Source organism: Anoplolepis gracilipes, chromosome 15 (genome assembly GCF_047496725.1).
Source record: "Anoplolepis gracilipes chromosome 15, ASM4749672v1, whole genome shotgun sequence".
Lineage (NCBI taxonomy): Eukaryota > Metazoa > Arthropoda > Insecta > Hymenoptera > Formicidae > Anoplolepis > Anoplolepis gracilipes.
In genome coordinates, this window is record NC_132984.1 from 2,745,344 (window position 1) to 2,768,728 (window position 23,385).

Below are 23,385 nucleotides of genomic sequence, written 5' to 3' on the forward strand. Positions count from 1 at the left end.
CTGATGATATATCTTGAATGTATATTCGATCGACAGAACGAAACCCATTTATATCTTTACCTACCGTTGATGCTTTCTCCCATCTCGACTAACAGTTCCACTGTTTGCTGCTTACCTCAAATAGCAGCAACAATTTATAACGTGAAAGAATTTCAATAAATTTATGGAAAAATGAAATGCTATAAATATTATTAAAAAATTTAATTTTTTATGAAAATTTTGGATATATAAGAAGTAAAATTTTTTTACAAATAATCAACTTTCTATTATTTCAATATTGAAGTTTAAAATTAAAACTATTTAAAAATATTTTTACTTAAAATTATTGATTTTATGTTATATAATATTACGAGTTCTCACTTTTTATTTTCGCGAAAGTTAAACCGCAGTAAAAATTTTCCAGATGCATGTGTGCGATCAAGTTGCAGTTTCTGCAAATGCTGCATAAATTATATGCGATTGTCGCGCTTATATTAATTTCTTTATAATAAAATGTTTCCTATATATTAATTATAATAATTATCTTTCACTAAAAATTGATTTTATTTTAACTGCCACATGACATGATATATAAACTAGAAAGATATAAAAATTTCCATTGTTTCTAGTTTAAAGAATAAGACTGTTCGAAAGTAATTACACATTTTTTTATTGATTGTGAGAGATGTCGTAGTTGGGAGAATTTGTTGAAATATCTCTTTGAGTTAAAATCAAATTATGACACATGTGCTATCCTATAATGATTTTTCCATAAATGCAAACTGCGCATATTCGAATAATAGTTTCCCTACCTCGACTTTGTGACGTAGTTATCGAAGACTATCCTGTCAAGCACAAGTGTGTGCTTCACACGTCAATTTTGTGTCAGTGCGAGTAAATACAGGCCTCGCTGACAAAGTGCTTGTCTCCGTTCTGACAGCAATCGAAGTGCAGTCGTAATTTAAAATATTGACGCATAATTAAACTTTAAATGCCATAATTTAGTGAACATTTATTTTACAGAAATTAGGGCAAGCTTCTTCACCAACTTATTATATTGCCAAATTAATATTATTATATTTATTTTCATTAATATTAAATTATATTATTAATTTTTTATGTATTTTTAATATATTAATATTAAAATATATTATCTTTGAGTAAAACTTATGGTTATTAAATTCTCAATACTGTTTTATATTTTTTTTTAATTTTAAGCTTTCTTAACAAATAATTTTTCTTTTTCTGTTACAAATTTAAATTTGGAAAACAATAATTTATTGTACAACTACTAACGTTCTAACTATGCTTTCCTATAACTTGCGACTAAACTTATGAAAAAACGCATATAAAAGCGATTTACAACTTGCAAGGACACGTGTCGAAACAGAGAATATGCCCGTTAATAGTTTCCGAAATATATACCCTCCATTACACGCCCCTACTGGTTAATTCGAATCGTCATCGCTCCCTTATGCGAATCACAAACTGTGCGAAAAGTATCGACGACGAACGTCGTCGATATCGTGGCGAGTCTCTCTTTATTATGGAAATCTTGCGTAAAAAAAAAGACCCCTGGGATGATAAAGGGCGAGGATCGTTAATGAGAGCGGATATGTTCGCCCACGTATGGCGCATGAAATTTTCCCATACGAGCACGTTGCCGGGATATTAATTATCGCACCGTTGCGGAGGCGGTATTTGGGATCGTCAAGTTATTTCGTTATTAAATCATAGACGGCAATCGAGATTTTGAACATAATAAAGAGTTGAGAAAAATTATCAGCATTATACAAATATTATTTAAAGTCCGAAGAATTCCCGCGATCTAGGAAGTCTAATGTGAGTTGTGTATAAATTGCACATGTAAAAGTAAATATAGGTTCCTTATAGAAAAAGAAGAAGGGGGAGTTTAACTTGGGAGGAATTTAATTTTGTAATCAAAATAATCTCTAATTAAAAAAGTCAAAAGATAATAATAGTAAAATAATCTCAAATAGGGTCAATTATTTAAAATTCCGCTCTGTACAAATTCATTATCGCGGCGCAACGTCATTATCAACTTAAATTTACCAACTCGCCTCTCTAATGAAGGCTCGGGCTACAATGGCGCAACGTGTGCTATAAAATTTTCGTCCCCCGAAAATGTGGAAAATGCGGACGGAATTATCGTCGAGCAATCGTCGCAATAACACACACACACACACACACGTCGGAGAGAGGAAAAAAAATGGGGAAAAAAAGCTAACTCTCGCGGGGGTCGAGACAAGCGTGTTAGCCGCGGGGTTGTAAGTTAACCCCGCTAACTGGTCGCGGAACACGAGCGTCCCCGATGGGGGGCCTCTCCGTCGGGGGTGTTCGTTACGCTACGAGCCCTTTGAGAGGGTCACGTGCCCGCGCGACGGACCCTTCAAGCCGATATCGTATTTGTACAACACGCACGGCCATTATTGTAATACGCCTGTTTGTGTGTTTTGCGCAGTCTTTGTACGCCTTCCACCCTCTACATGATCCGTCTCCTCTCCATCTTTCTTTCCCCTTCATATTTTTTCCCATCTCTTTCTAGCTCCGTTTCTTCTCCTCTTTCCTTTTATTCTCTCTCTTCTTCTCATCTTTTCTTATTGTCTCTCTCTATCTGCCTATATTTAGTATCGAAAATGTACTAAAATAACGATTCGCTGCTTTTTATCTTGGATAATTTTTTTTTTTTATAACAAATGTTTATTTTTGATTTGTGTAAAAATTAATTGTATATTATATATATATATATATATATCGTTTTTCTTATTCTACTTTTTTCTATTTTTCTATCTTGCTCGATTCTGCTTTTTCTTGCGCCTCTTTTTTCTTTGCGTTTACTCTTTTATCTTCCTTCTTTGTGACTCTTTGCAGTTTTCACTCGGCACGTTTTCGCACACTTACTTGTCGCGTAGATTTTTATTGCGAACAGCGGGTTATTGTTCTGTGAAACAATAAGCACTCGCAGTCTCTCGAAAGGGTGGAGCCAACCTCCCTCAATTCGACGGATCACGTGGGAAACGTCGCGGCTTTTTTTTCATCCCGCGCGATCCAGCTTTCTCTCTCGAGCATCGTGGGGATGCGAGAAGACGTATGTCACGCATCAATCAAACTTAGCCCTTTCTCTCAGCCGATTTCGTCAATTCTGCGCTGTAATAATAAGCAAAAACGACATTCTGCCATCGGGATTGCATTAAATCTCTGCGAAAACCATCCTTATCTCCGATTAAATTAATCTCTATTGTTTTCAATTGTGTTAATGTGACCGCCGATTGAATCGAGTCGTTGCGCGATTATAATGGCATGTCAATCGAGCCATCGTATCGAGCGCGGCCTCTCCTTCGCCGCTCTTCATGGGTGGCTGGAAGGAGGCAGCTCTGGAAGTGGACCGCGCATCTCGTATAAATAGCGGAACATTATCCTATCTCCCGCGGTGGGTACCCGCGGCCGGGTACCTCTCTCCGCTCTTTCGGTGATGTACCCTCGCATGATGTAGCCTCTCCTTCGCTTGCTTCAACTCGGCTCGGTGTCGTGCACGAGCGCCGCTCGAACGTAGATGATGGGATGACGGACCGCGGGCGTGTCCGAGTAGCCGATACCGGGCGCGTGATCGGGGGACCTCCCGGGGGCCGACCACCCTCGAGGGGCCACGAGGGTCGACTTGTTAGCCAGACACAACGGGCACTCTCGAAACTAACGGAGCGAATTCTCCTCGGCCGACGACAGCCTGCGAGCCGACAATGTTCTCTCCCGCACGTCCGTGATATATTCGTCGCACTCGACGAATAACGTGCTCGTGGAATTATTTGCATTTTCTCTTTCTCTCTCTCTCTCTCTCTCTCTCGCCCCGATTGTCCTCCTCCCTTCAGATAAACCGCGATCGCGATAGGGTAAACTAGGGAAAAGATGGCCATAGACTCTAATTTTTTCAATAATCGCTACATAGTGCGCTTTTTTAGTCATTATCAAAGATAATCGATACTTACAGTAGTTTATGTGCATACATTATTCGAAATAATACTATGATATTGTGAATCTTATATCAAATTTTTACTTTTGACTACCTGCAAAGTTTTTCATTTGTCCACTAAAAACTGTTATAACGTCGAATAAATTACAGTTGAGCTATCGTAATCGACGTTAGACATATTATAAAGATATGTAAATTGTTATATGATCTATAATTTTTATTTTCGTTTTCGCTATTTTTTTATAAATGTTATGGTCATCTTTTCCTTACAATTTGGGTAAGATGGCCAATGCTTATGTACTATTTTGATAATATAAAATTTCTATTAAATAATTTCCTTTTAATTTCGATAATATTACGTAATTTAAGCTTCAGTGAAGATAATATGCCAAACACTATTAAAAAATAACAAAAATAAAAGTATGTTTTTTGCATTTTAAAAAACTATGGCCATATTACCCGAGTTTACCCTATTTGCATTTTCTCTTTCTCTCTCGTCCCGGCTGTCCTTCTCCCTTCAAATAAACCGCGATCGCGATAATCTGTCACATAATGCGACTTGAATATGCACTCGCGATTGTACGTTTCTTTCTCTCTCTCCCCAAATTCTTGCTTATATTATTCTATTATTATTTGTTGTCATTACTGCTACTGTGCGGTTTTTTTACAACAAAACTTCTGATATGATCGTAACCGCGGAATCGTTATTATGATGACGTATACAATGACCTATCTATCTTTAAATGTATTTTTAATGCAACATAGATAGCAGTTAAATGTAAAATGCAATAAAACTTATTCGCGTAACGCATTAATCATGTAAAATATGTCAAAAATTGCAGACTCAGCGTTTTTAGAATACGATTTTTAAATCTCACTTCTTGTCCTCTATCTGTGCACTCGTCTGTCGGGCTGTCTGTCATTTCGTGAACCCGATGACCTCCTTTATCTGCACGTGATTATTCACGGCTGTGATGAAATATCGTTTGATCATTTCTCGATCCGTAAAACAGTAGCGCGATTGTAATACAATTCTAAAGGCGGAAAATTGTTAATTAAATTATTAATTAAATTAAATTACACACAATTATCTAACAATTTTCTTTCATTCTATTTATTCCCTTACATTTCATGTTCAGGAAATACATCTTAGATTTTATTATGATGGAACGAGTTAACTTTCATAGTGAACTTTGTGACCATGCTCGTATATTTTTTTCTGCGGTAGCGGTGCGATTAAACAAATTTTTTCAGACGATTCCTGGGACTCCCAAGTTTCTACGAAAAAATGTGATTATTGGTCCAAAGTCGAGAGCGAAACCGTGTACGTCCGGGCTGCCTTAATGAAGGTACATTCTTTTCCCGGTCGCCGATCAAGATATCCCCTATATAAATCGAATGCTTTTCATCGGGGCTCAATCAAGCCATACGGTAGCCTAAAAAATGCCACGGGGTTAGACCTCGATTAGCATCATAAAGAATTACCAGGTCCAGCTCGCGTGAACCGCGTGACCGATCGCGTCGAACTAAAAAAAAAAAAAAAAAAAAAAAAAAAAAAGATGGAAGAGAGATGAAAAATTTAATTGAATCTATTAGATAATCTTGCAATTTGTTCCAAAATTTACACGATGTAATCGAGATGCACAATAAGAATTTAACGCAAATTTAGATCTCTTAGGTCTGTTCTCATATTTAAGATCATCTTAAATCATGTTTTAGACTGTCTTAAGACTCTGTTCAGTCAATCAATTTAGGATGATCGAATAAAATCTTAAGACCTTACTTAAGTTGATTTTAAATATGAAAACGGACTACCGACTTTAGACCCTTTTAGATTTAGAACAAGAAAGCATCTTTACTGAAGACTATTTTTTAATAAAATATAATTTTAATCAAATGAAACAAATTGATTTATTAATAGAAATGAAAATCTCGCTCGCTTAGATTGATGATTTCGAATCTGTCGTGTAACAAAACGCGAGGACTGCCGCTGGATATATGATAGTCTATTTCGAGGTGGGTGGAAGCATGGTAAGTCTGTCGTCGAATTAAAAATTTCCCTCGGCGCGATGAGAGAGTAAAGGGGAGGAAGGAGCGAGATGTAGGGAAAGTAGTTTGGTTCTTCGAGTACCCAGCGAATGGAATGTCTTAGGAAACCGCCCACGGGCATACTAACGAATCCCGGGGTCGTTATCCTCGTCTTAATTAATGGGCCACGCTCTCCTTCCGCGCGTCCTTACTCTCGCTCTCATGTGTCGACGATGATAGTGCCCTGCTCTCCCCTTCGCTTCAAACCCCTGTTCGTCCTGTCTCTCTTTCCTTCTTTCTATCCTCCCTTCTCTCTCTTTCTCCTCTTTCTCTCTCTCTTTAACTTCCTTCACAGCTACGCGTTTCGGGAGACTCTGCCGAGCACGCAAATTAAAGCCTCGTCAGCCAACCTACCTCGTTGCGTCCCACTGACCTCATTCCCTCCCCACTTCCGTCGCGAGCGAAAAAGATGCCGTAGGATTCGAGTCAGAGATCCGTCCTTCTGCTGAGACGAATAAGGACGACCGTGTTACGAGAAAAAGATAAGCGGGAAACGTTACCCGAAGAGATTCATGTATTTTTAATTTTCTCCATCTTCGAATATATAAACTTTTGCATATTCTTGCATTTTTCTTGGATAAGCAGAGATTCTGAATTTTATCTATTCACTTTTTCGAGAATTTTAATTTAAAGTGTTAAATTTTTGCACATTTCAATCTTTAAATTCTTTTTAAATGTGGAAAAATTTAAAATTTTTCCGCTATAGCTTTAATAAAATTTCTTTGATCATTGCAATTTTATATTTTCGCGTTCCCTTAGATTTTTTAAATCTCAAGATAATTAATTGGAGAAGGAAGGAAATAGACAAATGTGAAAGAGCTGAGACAGAATCGACGGACAAGGACGTACGCACGGAAGGGGAGCGAGCGAGCGAGCGAGAGAAAGAGAGAGTGAGAATGAGAAAGAAAGAGAGAGAGAGAGAGAGAGAGAGAAACAGACAGCGGCGGACGAAGAAGAGGAATGGAGTAAGAGAGAAAAAAGGGTCAAACTCGTTTTCGTTTTCGTCGCTAATTAGACTCGTTAACCGCCTCTTCTGGCGTAGCAGGCGTAGCCATAACCGGGCGACTTCTCTCCTCGGGTTCCGCGGAGAGGAAGCGAACGGAAACACGGCCACTATCGATGCTCGGAGGCTAGTTTGTTCTCGTCGTCCAGTCCTCCAGGGTGCGTTCTCCTTGATCGCCCCTCACGGCTATTCGACATGCGTGCTGCATTCGCGCGAAATTGCACCTGCGATCCTCTCTGCCTTCCTTCGCCCGGCCTTTTCGCGCTGTCTCTCTTCTTCTCGCTTTTGGACGTTCTCGACGACGCGTGCGAGGGTAAACGCCTTGAGGATGGTGGTAGTGGTTGTGCCCATGGTCGTGCCGGTTGTCTGTGAATTGTTTGGAAAGATATCCAATTCTCATTGTGCTGTCAATTGCCATTTGTGTTGTCAATTCTCTACAGCTTCGTTTGAGGAAAAGAGAAATGGAGCGAAATTTAGAGAAGAGATGATCAGATAAGTCTTCTAATAGTTTTATTAGATATTATTTAAATTATTGTATTATTTTTTGAAACATTTTGAAAAAAATGATAAAAAGAATAAAATCAGATGGGGCGCTCTGGAAGTTTTAGTAAACGTCTGTTTACTCGGTAGGTATATGATTGAAAGGAAGCTTAAGAGAAAAGATAAAGTATATAGAAATATTTAACACTGGCATTATTATAGATTAATTTTACTGTTTAAGACATTTTTGATGATAGTGAAAATAGCAGCAAAAATTTAATGATTACAATAATAAAACAATGCGAAAAATTTGAACATTTTTATCGAGAACTAAATCATACATCTTTATATTTTCAAATGATTTAGCTCGCCTAGACTTTTACCTTCTTTCTAATACATATCAGTTACGTTATCTTCTCATATATCTATTCCACTAATACAATCAGCCGGTCCACTCATTCAAGTTCACGCCGTGGAAAATCGCGACGGTCCTGGCGCGTTCATTCATCATGCGGCCTCTTCATCGTGTAACATGTTGAAAAATGATGCTTATCTCGCGGTCGACTCATGGTGCACCGATGTTCATTTTACCATCGACCTATCAACGATCAGAGTTGGCCGTGCGGTGTCTCAATCGACTTCGTCTTAGAAAGAAAGAGAGAGAAAGAAGAGTCAGTCCGGTGCCACTGATCCTAGCGTTGATCACGTGTACGTGTGACCCGTCAGTTTTCCAGATGGGTAACGCCGATGCTCCGGTCCTTCCTTCGTCCCTTTTCGCTTAGGTAGCCGAACCATTAGTTTCACATATTCTGGATGGCATCCTGATCACGGCATAACCGTTTGCTCGCTGAATATCGAAGGATACGACGCGCCTCGTAATCCATCCAATCCACGCCTGTCAGCCATCGACGGTCCTTATCGGCGCCGTGATTAATTATTTTCGCGAAAGATATCTTGCCTACAATTTACCCGAGATACTCATCCGCCGCGAACCAGTTGTCAGCGGATTCTCACGTGACTCGCGTATGCGACGAATGTTTGGAAATTTTTGTCCTCAGAGAGCTACTTCTCGCACTTGACTAGACAGAAATTATTTCTCTTATTTAATCCGATGCTCAAATTTTGATGTAAATGTAGATTCTCAAGTTTTATTATTTTCTATGAGCAGAAAATTAATTAGGTCCTTAGAATTTTCCACACATTCTCTCTTTCTCTCTCCTTCTTTTTTATATAGATGTATCTCTTAAAATTTATAAAAATTTTATCTTTCTTATAATTTTCAATCACAGAATCTGATTTGAGAAGCGTTACGTCTTTAAAATTATGTTAACAAAATGTCAGTCACTTTAGCGTTGCACAACGTAAATGCAACCACTATACTGATTCATGGTGATGATGTCCTTGGCTTGTCTGTGCGCTGGGCGCGATGCATGATACCGTATTTCTTACATAAAGCGGACATTGACGTCCGCTACGGGGTCTAATACTCGCAGTGGGCGGCCATATTGGATCGTGATATGGGCCTGCAATTAAGTGGCCGAGTAGGCCACCCGGGCTCGGAGGAGTGCGATAAGGTGAGCTTTACCGTGGCCGCGTCTCAGGGCTAAGCTTGACCTTCTTGCCCCCCCTCTCTCTCTCTCCCCCTCGTCCCTCCGTTCCACGCTGCGCGCTGGTGGTTAGGTCACGATTAAGTACCGATTGGGTGGGCCTAATAACCGGGGACTGTATGCAGAACTTTCACCGAAGGTACGTCGACCCGCGACGGATCGGGAAAAAAATACATTTTACGATCGTTTGCGTAACATTATTCATTATTCAGTATATTTGAATTTATTCACCGCGATCTAACGTAGAATTTCAGTGTTTATTAGATACGACCGTGCTTTAAAACCATTAAACATAAATTTTAATTTATCTAATTAATTTGTCAATGAAGTCTCTTTACTTATATTCTTCTTTGTTTATCTGTTTTTTTTTTTAATTTTTAATTTTGATAAAACGTAAATTTTCGAATCATGAAAATTTGATCTTTTTATCCTAAAATGTTTGCAATTTTCAGTTTCTTGAGATTTGGATGTTAAACATTTTGAATCTTTTAAAATCTCAAATAAAAGATAATTTAAATTTTGAAAACTCGAGTTACGCGCTTTTTTAAAGAATCTTGCGATTCTTCCGAGTGTCTCTTGTCTTTTAAAAATTTGTAGAATTTAAATATCTTTCGGGAAGCCTTTATAGAATAACTCGGCGACAAAGAGCTCGCCCTCAGCGTCCTCCTCCGATCAGATAAACGGCTGAGCCTCGGTATGCAAATCTCAAATGAACTAATGAAGATTAAGAATGGTCACGGTGAAAGAGTTTGCCTCATTTCGAAAACATCCTCGCCCCTAACGATCCCGCGACGCCGCGCATTCCTCTGCGGGACCCGCCATTGTCCATGCGCGGTTCAATAGTGTCAAGAGCTCACGGGACCTCCTAGAGCGAACTTTGGTTGGCCACGAAGTCGGATTTATCCCGCGGCCGTCATCGGTAACGGTATGGGACGGTAGCCACCTGAGATTATCATCTTCAACGGTAGCGATGAAGGATTCCACTTAATAGCTCGACGAATTTTTCGGACGTCTCTCAAATGCTTCCTCGTGTCCTTTCTTAGAATCAGAATCGTTTTGTAATATTTTACTCCGGCATCACAATGCGAACCTCTTAATAAGGTTTCAAGAGTTAACGAGAAGAATATGGGCGTGAGACAGAGGGAGATCTTGGGAATAAAAAGGATCACAGTGAGAAGAACGTTAGTACTTCTATTTTTTTTTTTTTTTTTTTTTTTAGAAGGGAGCAGAAATTTAATTGGCAGGTCCTTTGCCGGTGTATACGCTTTTTGTTGAGTTTGCGTTGCAATGATATTACATATACAATAGTTATGAAAGGATTTTACGAATCCCAAGATAGATTTACCTTTTGCACTTTTCACTGTTAAATATTTAGACTTTGTTTAAGGGAAAAAGAGCTTTAGGTATTTAAATTAATTTGTACTTATCAATTTTTAAAGTCATAACAGAGTGACAAATTTTCGGGCTGGAAGCTTTAATATTTCAAACAAAATTATTTTAGTCCTCCTTCAATAAAATTTTATTACTTTATCACAACTATATATCTCTTGTGATATTTCGCGTAATTTTTTTTTTTTTTTTTTTTTTTTTTTTGTCTATATCTATAATGGAAGGAACGAACACAATTACTAGGATGAGTCGATGAAATTTATTCGCGTGCATCGCGAAACAAATGCGCGGATCGAAATGCACATCATCCTTCTAAGCGGCGCTAAAACGTGAACACGTCCGCCCTCGGGGTCCCTCGCCCACTCCATCCTCCCTCTCCTCCCCCCCGCTTCCTCCCTCTTACCACCATCTTCTCTCGCTGTTCTTCCTGCCGCCCGCTCGCGCTAAATGAGAGAACCATACCTGAACTTATTTTCACTCCCATCCCATTTGCCGAGCTCGTCCAAGCGCGAGGTGATAAATCACCATGCCATAAACAACCAATATTTCTCGTCGAATGTTTACCGAGTACGCTTTAAATGCCTTGTTAAAACAAACCTACGCCCGTAGAAGGGGGGGGGGGAGGAGTGAACTGCGCCCTTTTTGCCTTCTCCCCCTTCTCCCCCCTCCCCCCTCCCCCTTTCGAGCCGATACCCATCCGACGAGTATATATCACGACCAACGCCGACGTAAACTCTCTCCCTGACCCCTCGCGAAACCTTCGCCTTCGGATGGACAAGGAAGGGCGAAGGTTAAGAAACGCGAGAGGTTACTACGTGAAACCGATACTTTATACACGTTCGTGTGTATTTAGGGAACGAGATTACAGGAGAAAAACGACGACTAGATCGCGTAACTGTTGACAGACTGTTTCGGTATAATTTTGATTGATAGGAGAGAAAAATCTGAATCTTTTAATCTGATCTCTTCACTTTGATGATAGGATCTATATTTAAGTATTTATTATATTATATATTTTATTATTTTTATATTATATTTATGTATTTTATATTTGTTATTATTTTATTTTTATTTTATTATATTTAAATATTTATTTGTATAATATATATTTAAATTATATTTATGCAATATTTTAAAATAAGTCATAAAGTGATAAAAAATGAGTCGCAAATATAACATTTTTTTATAATTCATGTCCATCTTTTTTACTTCAATGCAAATTTAAAATTTAAATAATATCAATAATGAATAACCCGAATCGACACCGGGAGGAGAAGGTCGTGCAGGTGGTTTAATTTATTGTTTGATCGCCGTCGTTCTTCGATTCCCTCTTCGGGAAAAGTTCTCTCGAAGTTATGGGAAAAGGCGCGGGGTCGGGGCGTGTCCCATAGCTCATCATTCGATTGAGTTATAGCGCGTTAAAGAGCCGAACTTTTCAGAGCCCGCTCACCACGAGGGGCCTAAAACGCCACTTTGGAACAAATCGCGCCCACGACGAAAGGAGCCGGCCGGAAGGCGAGATGAAATTAGTGATGAATAGCTCCTCGACGATGACCTACCGCTCTCCCGCGTGTAAATGCTTCGTTAAACTACTCGAGAAAGAGAAAGAAAAATAGTAAAAGAGAAACCGAGAGAAGGATGAAAAGAGAAGGCAAACTTCTTGGCTCGCGTATAGAAAATAAGCTGACTCGTCTTCACGCGGATTAAGGAATCATGAGTTATTGATCTAGAGATACGCCTGTCAACAAGCTATCGAGCACCATTGAATTTTAATGAGAAATCAATCAAAAATTGTCAGACAATCTGTTAATCCAATTGTAGCAGGTGTTTGTTGGCAGAACTGAATGTTTAAAATATATTATAATTTTTTTTTTTTGTATATCTGTGTGGATTATAAATTATTAAGAAAAATGCAAACTTTTAGTTTTTTTAAAAAAACTATCTTAAATATAAATTTCTGATATTTTCATATTTTAAATTATAGATTTATAAATTTTCAATTTATTATTCTATCGTTCAAAAACTTTTCCCTTTTTGCTTAGATTTTAAGATCCTTAAAATTTTATAAAATCTTGCAGCCTAAAATTTTTAAATATTTAGATACTCGAATTCTTTTTGATTGTGAAAAATATTAAATCTGTCTTCACTTGTGATTAATTAATGATGATAGTCTTTCAACCGTAATACTATTATATCTCTCTAATGTAAGAATACATTTCATAATTCCGTAATCAATTCATTATATTTCTATACACGCAAGACTCGTTTAATCTTGTCGACATGTAATTTTCTATCACAATCCTACTGACATAAATCTTGAGCGCGCTGACAGACACTGACATTTATTGGTGTCACAATCGTACGTTCCGCTGTTTTACTTTCACGAAGCGCGTTAATAAACGGCGGATGGAAAAATGCGGGATATTTATCTACGTTCGTTTAGCGGCCGAGTCACCGGAGGCTATACAATCGCATCAGTGGAGCGTTGCTTGAAAAACACCCTGTAGACACAGCAGACATGGCCACTGCTGGATTATCAACCGATCGGGAGTAAATCTCCCGACCACTGTCAGGCAGCGTTCGACAGGCACGATAGCGAATTAACTTCGGAATAAATGGTGCCTCCTAGGAGGTTCCATTCACGAAATTTCTCCCTAGCTGACACGAACCCGCCGATAGAACGCATCTTTCAAGAAATCGAAATCAGCCGAGTGAGAATTCGCAAAAAAAAAAAAAAAAAAAAATTTCAAACAAAAAATACTTTTTTTTAATAAATAATGTCTTTTATCTAAATTGTATATTTTAAAGGTTGAAATAAAAAATCATTATTAAATAAAATTAAAGTGAAAAGGGGAATCTAAACATACTAAGAGTATAGAGTAAATCTTGAAGAATTACTTCAAAATTAAAAATTAATTTTTTTAAAGCTTTTGAAAATTTAAGATGGTAAGAATCTCTCTCTCTCTCTCTCTCTCTCTTTCTTCTTTGTATTTTTTTCCAAAGCATTAAAATCCAAAATATGAAACATTTTTAATTTTTTTCAAAGAAATCCGACATGTTTCGTAGTTTCAAACATTTCCTTTTCTTAGTCTATTAAAGACAACGTAGCCCATTCTTCGCGAAAAGCTCATGAATATTGTACTCGCCAGCGAGAGGAGGAGAGAAAAAAGCTTCAATTTGCATTGGCCGCCATTCTTCAGCTCCTTTGAATTCCATCGCTATAGCGACTTTTGTGCAGATCGTGCCACAATGGCCACTATCTTCTCTCCCCCCGTTCGCCGGCTCGCCCGCCGGTCTCTTCCTGGAGAGAAACTCGGTGCAAACAAAGAATTCTCCCTGCGCCCGCGCGGAAGAAAAGGGCCAAAAAGACGAAAAAGGTCGATACACGAATAAGCGATGCGCCGGTTGGATAATCCGAGAAAAAAGACCGCGAAACGTGAACTCGCACTGTGGCGAACCATCGCCCACCCCATCCCTATCCATCGCAGATAGGAGCATGTATAGGGTGGGATCTTCGGAAATCCGCCAGATTTTAGGATTTCGACGACGCAATAATAGTGGCGGAATAAAAATTGCAGACAATCATTTATTGTCACACTTTTGTCAGGCAGCTGGATGCATCAAAAATATGCAACAGTTTTACACAATATTACGCAATAATGTATATCATCACATTTGTCGAAAATCTTACGCAATAGTGAATTTATATAAAATGTATCGTGAGATTTTCTGTCGAAACAAATATTTTTGCATTTTTAATCTCTAATTTTAATAACCGAAAATTACACATAATTATTTACATAGATAATTATAATAATTAATAGTGTTAATTTTAATGAAATAATGCCGCTCCAACCGTCATTAAAAGCCAATAACGCAAAACACGATAAATGTGTATCTGTCACATGTATAATGCATACCCATTCAGCGCCGATGTGCAAAATCATATTGTGATGAATATCAGGTTTATATTTAAAGAATACGTACCATATTATTCCGCATTTGTGTGTTTGTCTGCTAGATTTTCCAGGCACAAAACAACCATAATCGGCCAAAACTATGAATTCCGTAATTATCCGTAGGTATTGTTTGATTATATTCGAATACTTGTATGCAAATCATAGGTTTTCATGAATAGCTATTAGAATATGAATATTTGAAAATTGACTGGCAATTTTAATGTATAAAAAAATGACTTGATATAATTCTAATTATTATTTAACATAATGGGTTTCTTTTAACAGGGATATTACTTATTAATAAATCAAAAATTAAGGAGGATATATTCAGAATCTGATTTCCTCATTCGATTATTAGCATATTCCTAATATCCTTTAATAGAGAGACCCGTTCGGAACCCTTGCAAGGGTTATTTCAGAAATATAGGATTGCTGGCAAATGATTCGGTAAATGACTAACATAAGAAGCTCTCTTTCCGTTCTTTCGCGACGATTCTGTCGACGAGGATTTACACGTTCGATGGGACCGTTCGATCACGTAACTTTTGTGAATATTTGGATTCTCTGGAGGACCCGGAGAAAAAGGGTGATCTTGATCCTGTGGGGTATAGGAAAGAAAGAAGCAGGGGGGAAAGGCGAGCGCGACAAAGCAAACAAAGCGAGCGGCGTGACTATACGGTGGCCAATGGGAATCTCGCGCGAGGAGACATCGGGATCGAATCAGTTTATGCGCGACAGGTTTCTGCGGAGAGAGAGAGAGAGATAGAGAGAGAGAGAGAGAAACAGAGACAGAGACAGAGAGAGAGAGAGAGATAGGGATGGAGGAAAGAGAGGAGACTGCGCGAAGGAAAGAGGCACGAAGAGACAGTGGGAAGTTGGCACGGGGTGAAGAGGGGGAGGGAGAGGAAGAGAGTGAGATAGCGAGGGGCCAACCAGACCGTACACTTTGCCAACTCTCCGTTCTTCTGGTTCGCCGCCATGGAGAGGCATTATTTACAACGAAGTCTCTGGTAGACAATGCCGGGTAGCCGCGGCCATCTTTCGTTCCTTTTCTGTTCCCTATATGCAACAGCATCTGCCGCGATCGTCCCTTTAGAAGACCCTCTCTCTCTCTCTTTCTCTTTCTCTTTCTTTGTAAAAAAATAACTACCATGCTCTCTTACGACAGCGCAAACTAATAAATTTTAATTTTGTAAATTAAAAGATATGTCTCTGTATGTATCTGCCTCTCTTTGCTTCTTCTCTTATCGCTGTTATAAAGAAGATTGTTTTCTCTTATTCGGCTATCGCATGAATGGCAGTCTGTGTAATGACTTTGGCTACCGTTGTTCGCTATCGTTATCACAAACTCGCAGAGGAGACTCGGATCGCGAAGAAAGAATCCGGTCTTATACCGGATGTTAACCATAAAAGAATGACTTTTGTTTTATTCTTTTTTTTTTGCAGTCAATTTTTGAATAAACAGAAAAATTTTTAATAAATTGATTTTTGCATATTTTTATGTAAATGGTAAACCATACTTTTATCTAAACGGATGAAGAAGATATATTTTGCTTTTTCTAAATAAACTTAAAATTAATGAAGAGATATAAAACATTAAAATGATTTTAATGATGATACTAGATTTACTCGTAATGTTTAATAACTTTTATCGTGTCGTATATAATATATTCTGTATAATTTCCAATTAAATTTTTATTAATAAAAGCTCGATTCCATCGTTATATTAACAAGCGTGGCAGTAATAATGACGCATTCCGTATATCGATATTTAAATCTGTACCGCGCTCCTAATTAATCATCCCAATAAAATGGCGATTTGAATAATAAATAGTAAGATGATAATTTGAATTTTGAAGCAGAAAAAGAGAGGAGAAAAAAAAGCAGAAATCAAGTAGATAAAAAGAAGAAAAAGATTCTCTTTCGCACTTGCAGAAGGGCAGAGAAACTGGATGCAATGATGTTGCCCATCTCTTCGGAGGAATAGATTCCCCATGATCGTTCATTAAGCATGCTCCGCAAGAAGGCCGCGAATTACAAGAACGTAAAGTGCCATGCATATTCATAGCAAGTGCTCCGACCGGCGCATATTACATACATAAAATATCCGCTACAAATAATGTCTCTTCCTCATCAATGCGTGTATAATAATAATAATCATCGAGCTGTCATGACAGAAAAAAAGTAAGTGTCAAATCAAAACTTATATACTCATATGAACGCGTTCATTGTTTCATATATACGCAACAATTTATATAATCTTGTTAAAAGAATTTAAAAATCTTCAATTTCAACAATATTATAATCTTATTTCAATACTACAATTGTCATTTCAAGAATAAAATAATTATTTCAACTCTAAAAAAATTGTAATCTTCGATTTGAACATGCGTTATTTTCTATCCAACACTTTTTCTTCATCATTCAAGAAAATTACTCTTAAATGACAAGAATATATTTTTCTTGGTTCAACTATATAATATAAAATGTCTTGATCCAAGCAAATTTTCTTTATTTAACGCAATATAATCTCATTTCAAGATTTACATTTTGAAGCTAAAGATATTGTTAAAATAAGAATATTCTTTTTTTCTGTGCACGCTGGCCGTTACACTCTATCATTCAATCATCAAAAATCGTCGATTTTTCCGCCGCGAAATATTTAATTAAATGACACTCGTCAAATCTGCGCTCTCTCTTTCTCTTTGGAATTTTAGAGCCATATTATTTTATACATAACATTGAAGCAACGAATACGTATAATTTTTTTAAAGCTCGGTATCTCTTTAAAAATTGACGATTTAGAAAAACTTGAGTAATTCGACCGTCGAATCTCATTCCGACTGGATCTCGCCTTGCATTGATCATTTTGAGAGAGCAAAAGGCCGCTGAACGTAACGGCGATCTCCGGGTCAACGCGCTCAACTTTTTCCTGACTTTATGAGCAAAAGGAACATCTCCGCGTTGCCGTGGCATCAGAGAGTCTCCGCTGGTGGGTCCAGCGGCACCAAAACAAAAAGGTACCGACATTTTCTTGCGTACCGACATACATTGGTAACGCGTGCCTCTGTCACCCTCTCGGCGGCCATCTGCCGCGTCTAGCGGCGGTCTTATCGTCGATTCTTGGCAAATGGAGAAACGAAAAGCAGAAAAAAGAAGATATTCTCTTCTGCGATATCAACGGGAGCAATGGCGCTGGAGAGATAGCGTGACGAGTCGAGGGTACTCTTGAATGTACTTTCTTGCGCGTGTATAATAATCCTAATTAATGCCAGCTTTTCGATAGAATCCCGCTAAATCGTTATTTGATGTTAAAGATTTTTTTTTTTTTCAAATCTTTGTAAAATTAGTAATTTTTTAGAATTCTGAAAAAGTTTTGTTTCAAAATGCCTTGTTTCCTTTCAAACGATTATTTTCTCTCATTTGTATTACCAGTTACCCAAACACCCTGTATATATCGAGCTTAAAATGAACGTGTCTGCCAGTCTTACCGCTTTCACATCCACCCCAATAAAAACTCCTCTAGTCTCGTTCCTCGTTGTCTCGTCCCTCTTTATTCTTCTCTTTCTCTCCTCAATCTCCCTCATGGAGCAGGCGCGTTTGACGTTTGACAGAACAAAAGACTATCGACCGGACTCGTTGGAAGCCTTCCTCTTCCCTCAAAAATAGACTCGTGCGATCCTCCCCTTCGCGTCCTTCCTGTCCTTCGTCTTCTTCCTGAGACAATCCTTCTTTCTTCTTGCACTTCTCCTCCGAGCGCCTACATGTACGCTCACCAATCTCTTGTTGACGAGAGGAAGGGTTGAGGAGAACCGGGGAGGGATGCCTTTCCTGACCGGCTATCCTGCGTGCACATCCAACGAGCCATCGTGTACAAATTACCGAAAATTGGTCCACTTTTTGAGCTACTCGGATACCTTCCGACGTCTCGGTGACCGGCCGCATAGTTCCTCCCAATTGTCCTTCATCCACGAGACGCGTTTTTTATCGACGCAGTTTTTATCGCGCAGCAACACGATACTTCCCCTCCGGGTGCGAGATTATTTTTCTCATCTGATCATTTTCGTGATTTAACACTTATTGTTAGTTTCAGAGTTTTAGAAAATTGGAACGCGGCTAATTTGCTGAAAAAAAGTTGGCGGATGCTCGATTTGAACCGATTTCATCTAACAAGAATTTTACATTTCGATAATTTTAGGTTTCACAGATTTGGTAAAACTTTTTAAAGAGAGTGTTTTATTAATATTTTTTTTTTAATTGGATATATGTATACGTGTGTGCGCGCGCGCGCGCGCACATACATACATCAAGATTAGCAAAAAAAAAATTTTTTTTAATGTTAAAATTTTCTTAGATATATATTTAATTCTATCAAAACGGTTTTTTTCTGGCAAGAAGCCAATCTTACTTGAAGGTATTTTTCGTTACAACGGATCTTTCATTATTCATGACATCCGAACAATCTTGCGTGTGACTTAACGATGTTCAGCGAATTAACGTAAAATTTGATTGGTTATGTGTCTTTCTTTCTGCGTCTGTCTGCCTTCTAGCAATCTGCCAATTCTATGACAACCTGTTACTTCCAGCCGTTACGCCGCTATCCGCTGCAAGTGTCAAAGGTCGAACAGTCTTCAAGCGAGGCTGACAGTTTACATGACAGACACTTGTAAACGATTGATCGATAATGTGCAATTTGTTAAGTCTAGGGAATGTAATGTTTGGTCTCTCAAAATCCAAAGCTGATTTTTCGCAATTCAAAGATACGGTTGCATGATTAAAAATTTATTAATAAAATTATATCGAGACTACAGAACCTTTTGAAAATTAATAAATATTAAAAATGTTTTTCCTCCTCGAAATTTGTATTTTAATAAAATAGTAGTTTATTCTCGCAATCTTCGTAGAATGATGAATCGCCGTCAATGAGAAGGAAACACAACGAGCTGTTCATTTCGAACAAAGCCAAAGGCGGATCGGCGAAGAATCGGAAGACACGGACGCCAATCGCTTATATTTCGTGCTGAAAAAAGGAGAAGCGGGCATCCGCGCGCACCTGCCGTAAGAGAGAGAGCCCTCTCCTCGCAAGAGAAAATACACGCGAATATAAGGCCCGAAACTTCTTATTCGCCCGGCTCTCTCGTGAGTCGAGTCCACGAGAGTGTGCGCATGTAAATGCGACGCGACCGCGGGGAGGTGATATTTCGGGGTCCGCCGGGCCCGGGGGACCGACGCGACGGACGGCCATTGTATATCCGTGCTCGCGCGAGCGCCTGCTCATTAAATATTAACGAGAGTCTCAATTTCTTCATTTCGTTGATGAGTCGCCGCGCGCCATCCGTGAGAAAGAGAGAGAGAGAGAGAGAGAGAGAGAGAGAAGGAGAGAACCCGCATATAGATTGAAAATTAACTTATATGAGCGCCGACAAAATATATACGGCATGCGGTGCACTTATACGACTCAAGAGGCCTACAATTTACACGAGGACTCGCTATGTTGGTATAACCCCTAAGTAGGACCCTCGTTGTCTCTCTCTCTCTCTCTCTCTCCCTCCCTCTCTTTCTCTTCTCCTAACTTTTCCTTCTATTCCTGCTTCTTCTTCGTCATCGTCGTTGTCGTCGTCGTCGTCGTATCTTTCGGCTTATCCGCCTCTGACTCAAACGCACGAACGTGAAATCCTTAAATAACTAATTTGATGCTAATTACAACTCGCACTTGCGCCTCGTGAGAGAGCAATGAATGTATGCATGCGGCGAGGAGATTTAGTTCGAGAAGATGGTGTATGGTGATGGATGTCGTAAAACGTTACGTTGGATTTCTTCGAGTTTAAAGGAAGAAATTTTACATGTTTTTTTTAGCACGAAACGGTTTTTTCGCGCATTTATATGATTGAGGATTGACACATTTGATCCACGAATAGGGTAAACTAGGGTATGATGGCCATAGGCTGTAATTTTTTTAATAATCACTACATGGTGCGCTTTTTTAGTCATTATCAAAGATAACTGATATTTACATTAGTTTATGCGCATACATTATTCGAAGTAACGATATTGTGAATCTTATATCATATTTTTACTTTTGACTACCTGCAAAGTTTTTCACGTATCCACTAAAAACTGTTATACCGTTGAATAAATTACAGTTAAGCTATCGTAATCGACGTTAGATATATTATAAAGATATGTAAATTATTATATGACCTATAATTTTTATTTTCATTTTCACTATTTTTTTTTTATAAATATTATGGCCGTCTTTTTGTCACTATGGTCATCTTTTCCTAAAAAGTTGGGTAAGATGGACAATACTTATGTTGTACTATTTTGATAATATAAAATTTCTATTAAATATTTTCTTTCTAATTTCAATAATATTACGCAATTAAGCTTCAGTGAAGATAGTGTACCAAACACACTAATAAAAAATAATAAAAATAAAAGTATGTTTTTTGTATTTTAAAAAACTATGGCCGGAGATCTTTACGCTATTGTTGAGCTTCATGAACCCATCAATTAAATTTCAAGAATTATAAACATTTGAAAAAATTTCAGCGTAAAAATTCCGATCAGATTTAATCGGAATTAAAAAATTTAGAACTTACCTTTCACCTGAAAAATTAGAAACTTATCTGATGTGATCTAACGTCGGAGAAAGTGGTGAATTAGAGAGGAGAGCAAGTTGCGTCCGAGTCGAGAGACGTACGTAACTATTTATTATGCGATAATAGTTGCACTCGAATGTAGCACATTAATTTGCCTATAGAGTTGGAAATAATTGCTTCGCTCTTTAACATGTACACTTAATCATCGCTATGCTACATATACCTAACGTGCGACCTATCGATTCTCTCTGTCGGGCATCACGTGACAAGATAAAAGATGCTCGTAAAGTATGTATTTTGTAACTTACACTTATTTGAAGTAACAAAAGTGAATATGATAAACAGATGATTTATATATACAGAGATTTTTAAGAAATAATCACCGCATGCCATCTGTAATATTTGGTGACATTTTTATAGTCTCTCTCGTCTTATTAACTTCATTTTTACATGATTGATGGTGTTGCATTGTCACGATGATGCTCGCACAATACATTTCAAATTTCTATAAAACCTCATGTATTATTCAGCCCCTCAAGTAGGAGCCCTTCAGATTTTAAGGATTAACTAGAATACATAAAAAGTTTATTAATTACCGAATAAAAATGGAAGGACTGAAAAATTTAGCGTCAGTTAACTTGAAGAAACTTTGTGAAAATACAACGTGATTGACATCGATTCTCCGATATTTCCAAATTTCAAATATTTCGATATTGAAAAAATATTAAATCTACAATATAATTTTTATGGTATTTTTTTTTTATATATGTTGAGAGAAGTTCGATTTGATTAAGTTTCACTGACTCGCGAATAACTTAATCTTTATTCGCAGCCTTGTATACATACTTGCGTCAAATATATGTATATGTGTGTGTTTGTATGTGTGTGTGTGTGTGTGCGTGTGTGTGTGTGCGTGTGTGTGCGTGTGTGTGTGTGTGTGTGTGTGTGTGTGTGTGTGTGTGTGTGTGTGTGTGTGTGTGTGTGTGTGTGTGTGTGTGTGTGTGTGTGTGTGTGTGTGTGTGTGTGTGTGTGTGTGTGTGTGTGTGTGTGTGTGCGTGCGTGCGTGCGTGCGTGCGCCTCGTACTGCTCGAATTCAAAGATGACAATTTGAAGAGGAAACGTGAATGCAAGAATATATAAATGCGCGAAAGATTCGATGAAAGCGGGATCTTTCGAATAACTTCGTAAAAATCCGGAAATCGCGGTTTGCAAAAATATATCATGTCCCTTTTGAATTCCAGCAGCTCGTTAGAAAATTTCTTTCTTAGCTACGTTTTGGCACGAGCAGAGGAACGCCGTTTTTTTTTTTTTTTTTTTTTTTTTTGTTTCAAAAACTTTCATACATTTACGTCGTCAAATATAAAAAAATCGTAGACTCGTCGTCTAAATTTTTATCGAGCTTCGCATGATTTTATTTTATCAGATCCAATCCTTTTGCTTGCGACCTCCATCTTTTAGCAATGATAAAATTTCAAAACTATATTTTCAACTTTATTTTTTATTTCATATTTAATATAGGAATTATTATTGACATATTATGTGTCATTAGTCACGATTGCATATTTAATACTTATGCTTAATAAACTTTGGCCGATCGACACAACACGAAGCCGATAAAAAAAAAAAAAAAAAAAAGAAATTAGTGACCTGCAAAGTTTCGTGTAGAATCAACGAGGACAAATTAAATAATTAATTTCGCTACGTGATTGCACATGTACATGTTCGTCCGCGTGGGCGAGCCATTTCATTTAATTTGGCGGATCTTGCGACATTACATAGGGCGTCCCAAACAATCATACATACAACATATTTAATGGATGTGTTGCATCATACATAATTTAAATAATATGCAAAAAGAGAGTTTCTAAAAAAAAAAAACACTGATATATTGCTAGAAATATATTCGCAAATATTTTAAAAATATTCGGATATTCTTGGATCTTGCAAAATCTTTTTCGAATCTCTAAAAATTCTCGATTTTTTAGAGTACGCTGGATTGGTAATGTGAGATCTTTAGAAATGCTCCAGCATGTTGTCGGTAGCATACATTTTTCTGGAACACCCCGCATGTCGAACAGTGCCCGAGGTTTCGTCTCGATAATTATCGATATAATCGCTACAATCTCTTTTTGTATATACGTACCTAGATTACACTCTTACTATCTTCGTCTAGTAATCTTTGGTAATTCGGATGTGCATGGAACTATGATTATTATCACTGATTACTTAAACATTATCGTCTCTATCAGACTAGGCTGTCGTTCGGAAAAAGTCCTCGGACGAGTCACTT

At 37.9% G+C, this 23,385-nt stretch overlaps 1 long non-coding RNA gene across 1 annotated transcript in view; it reads left to right on the top strand.

Moving 5' to 3' along the window:
• Positions 1–23,385, top strand: part of LOC140673966 (uncharacterized) — a 49,204-nt gene that overhangs the window by 18,279 nt on the left and 7,540 nt on the right. The gene's annotated exons all lie outside the window — the stretch shown is intronic.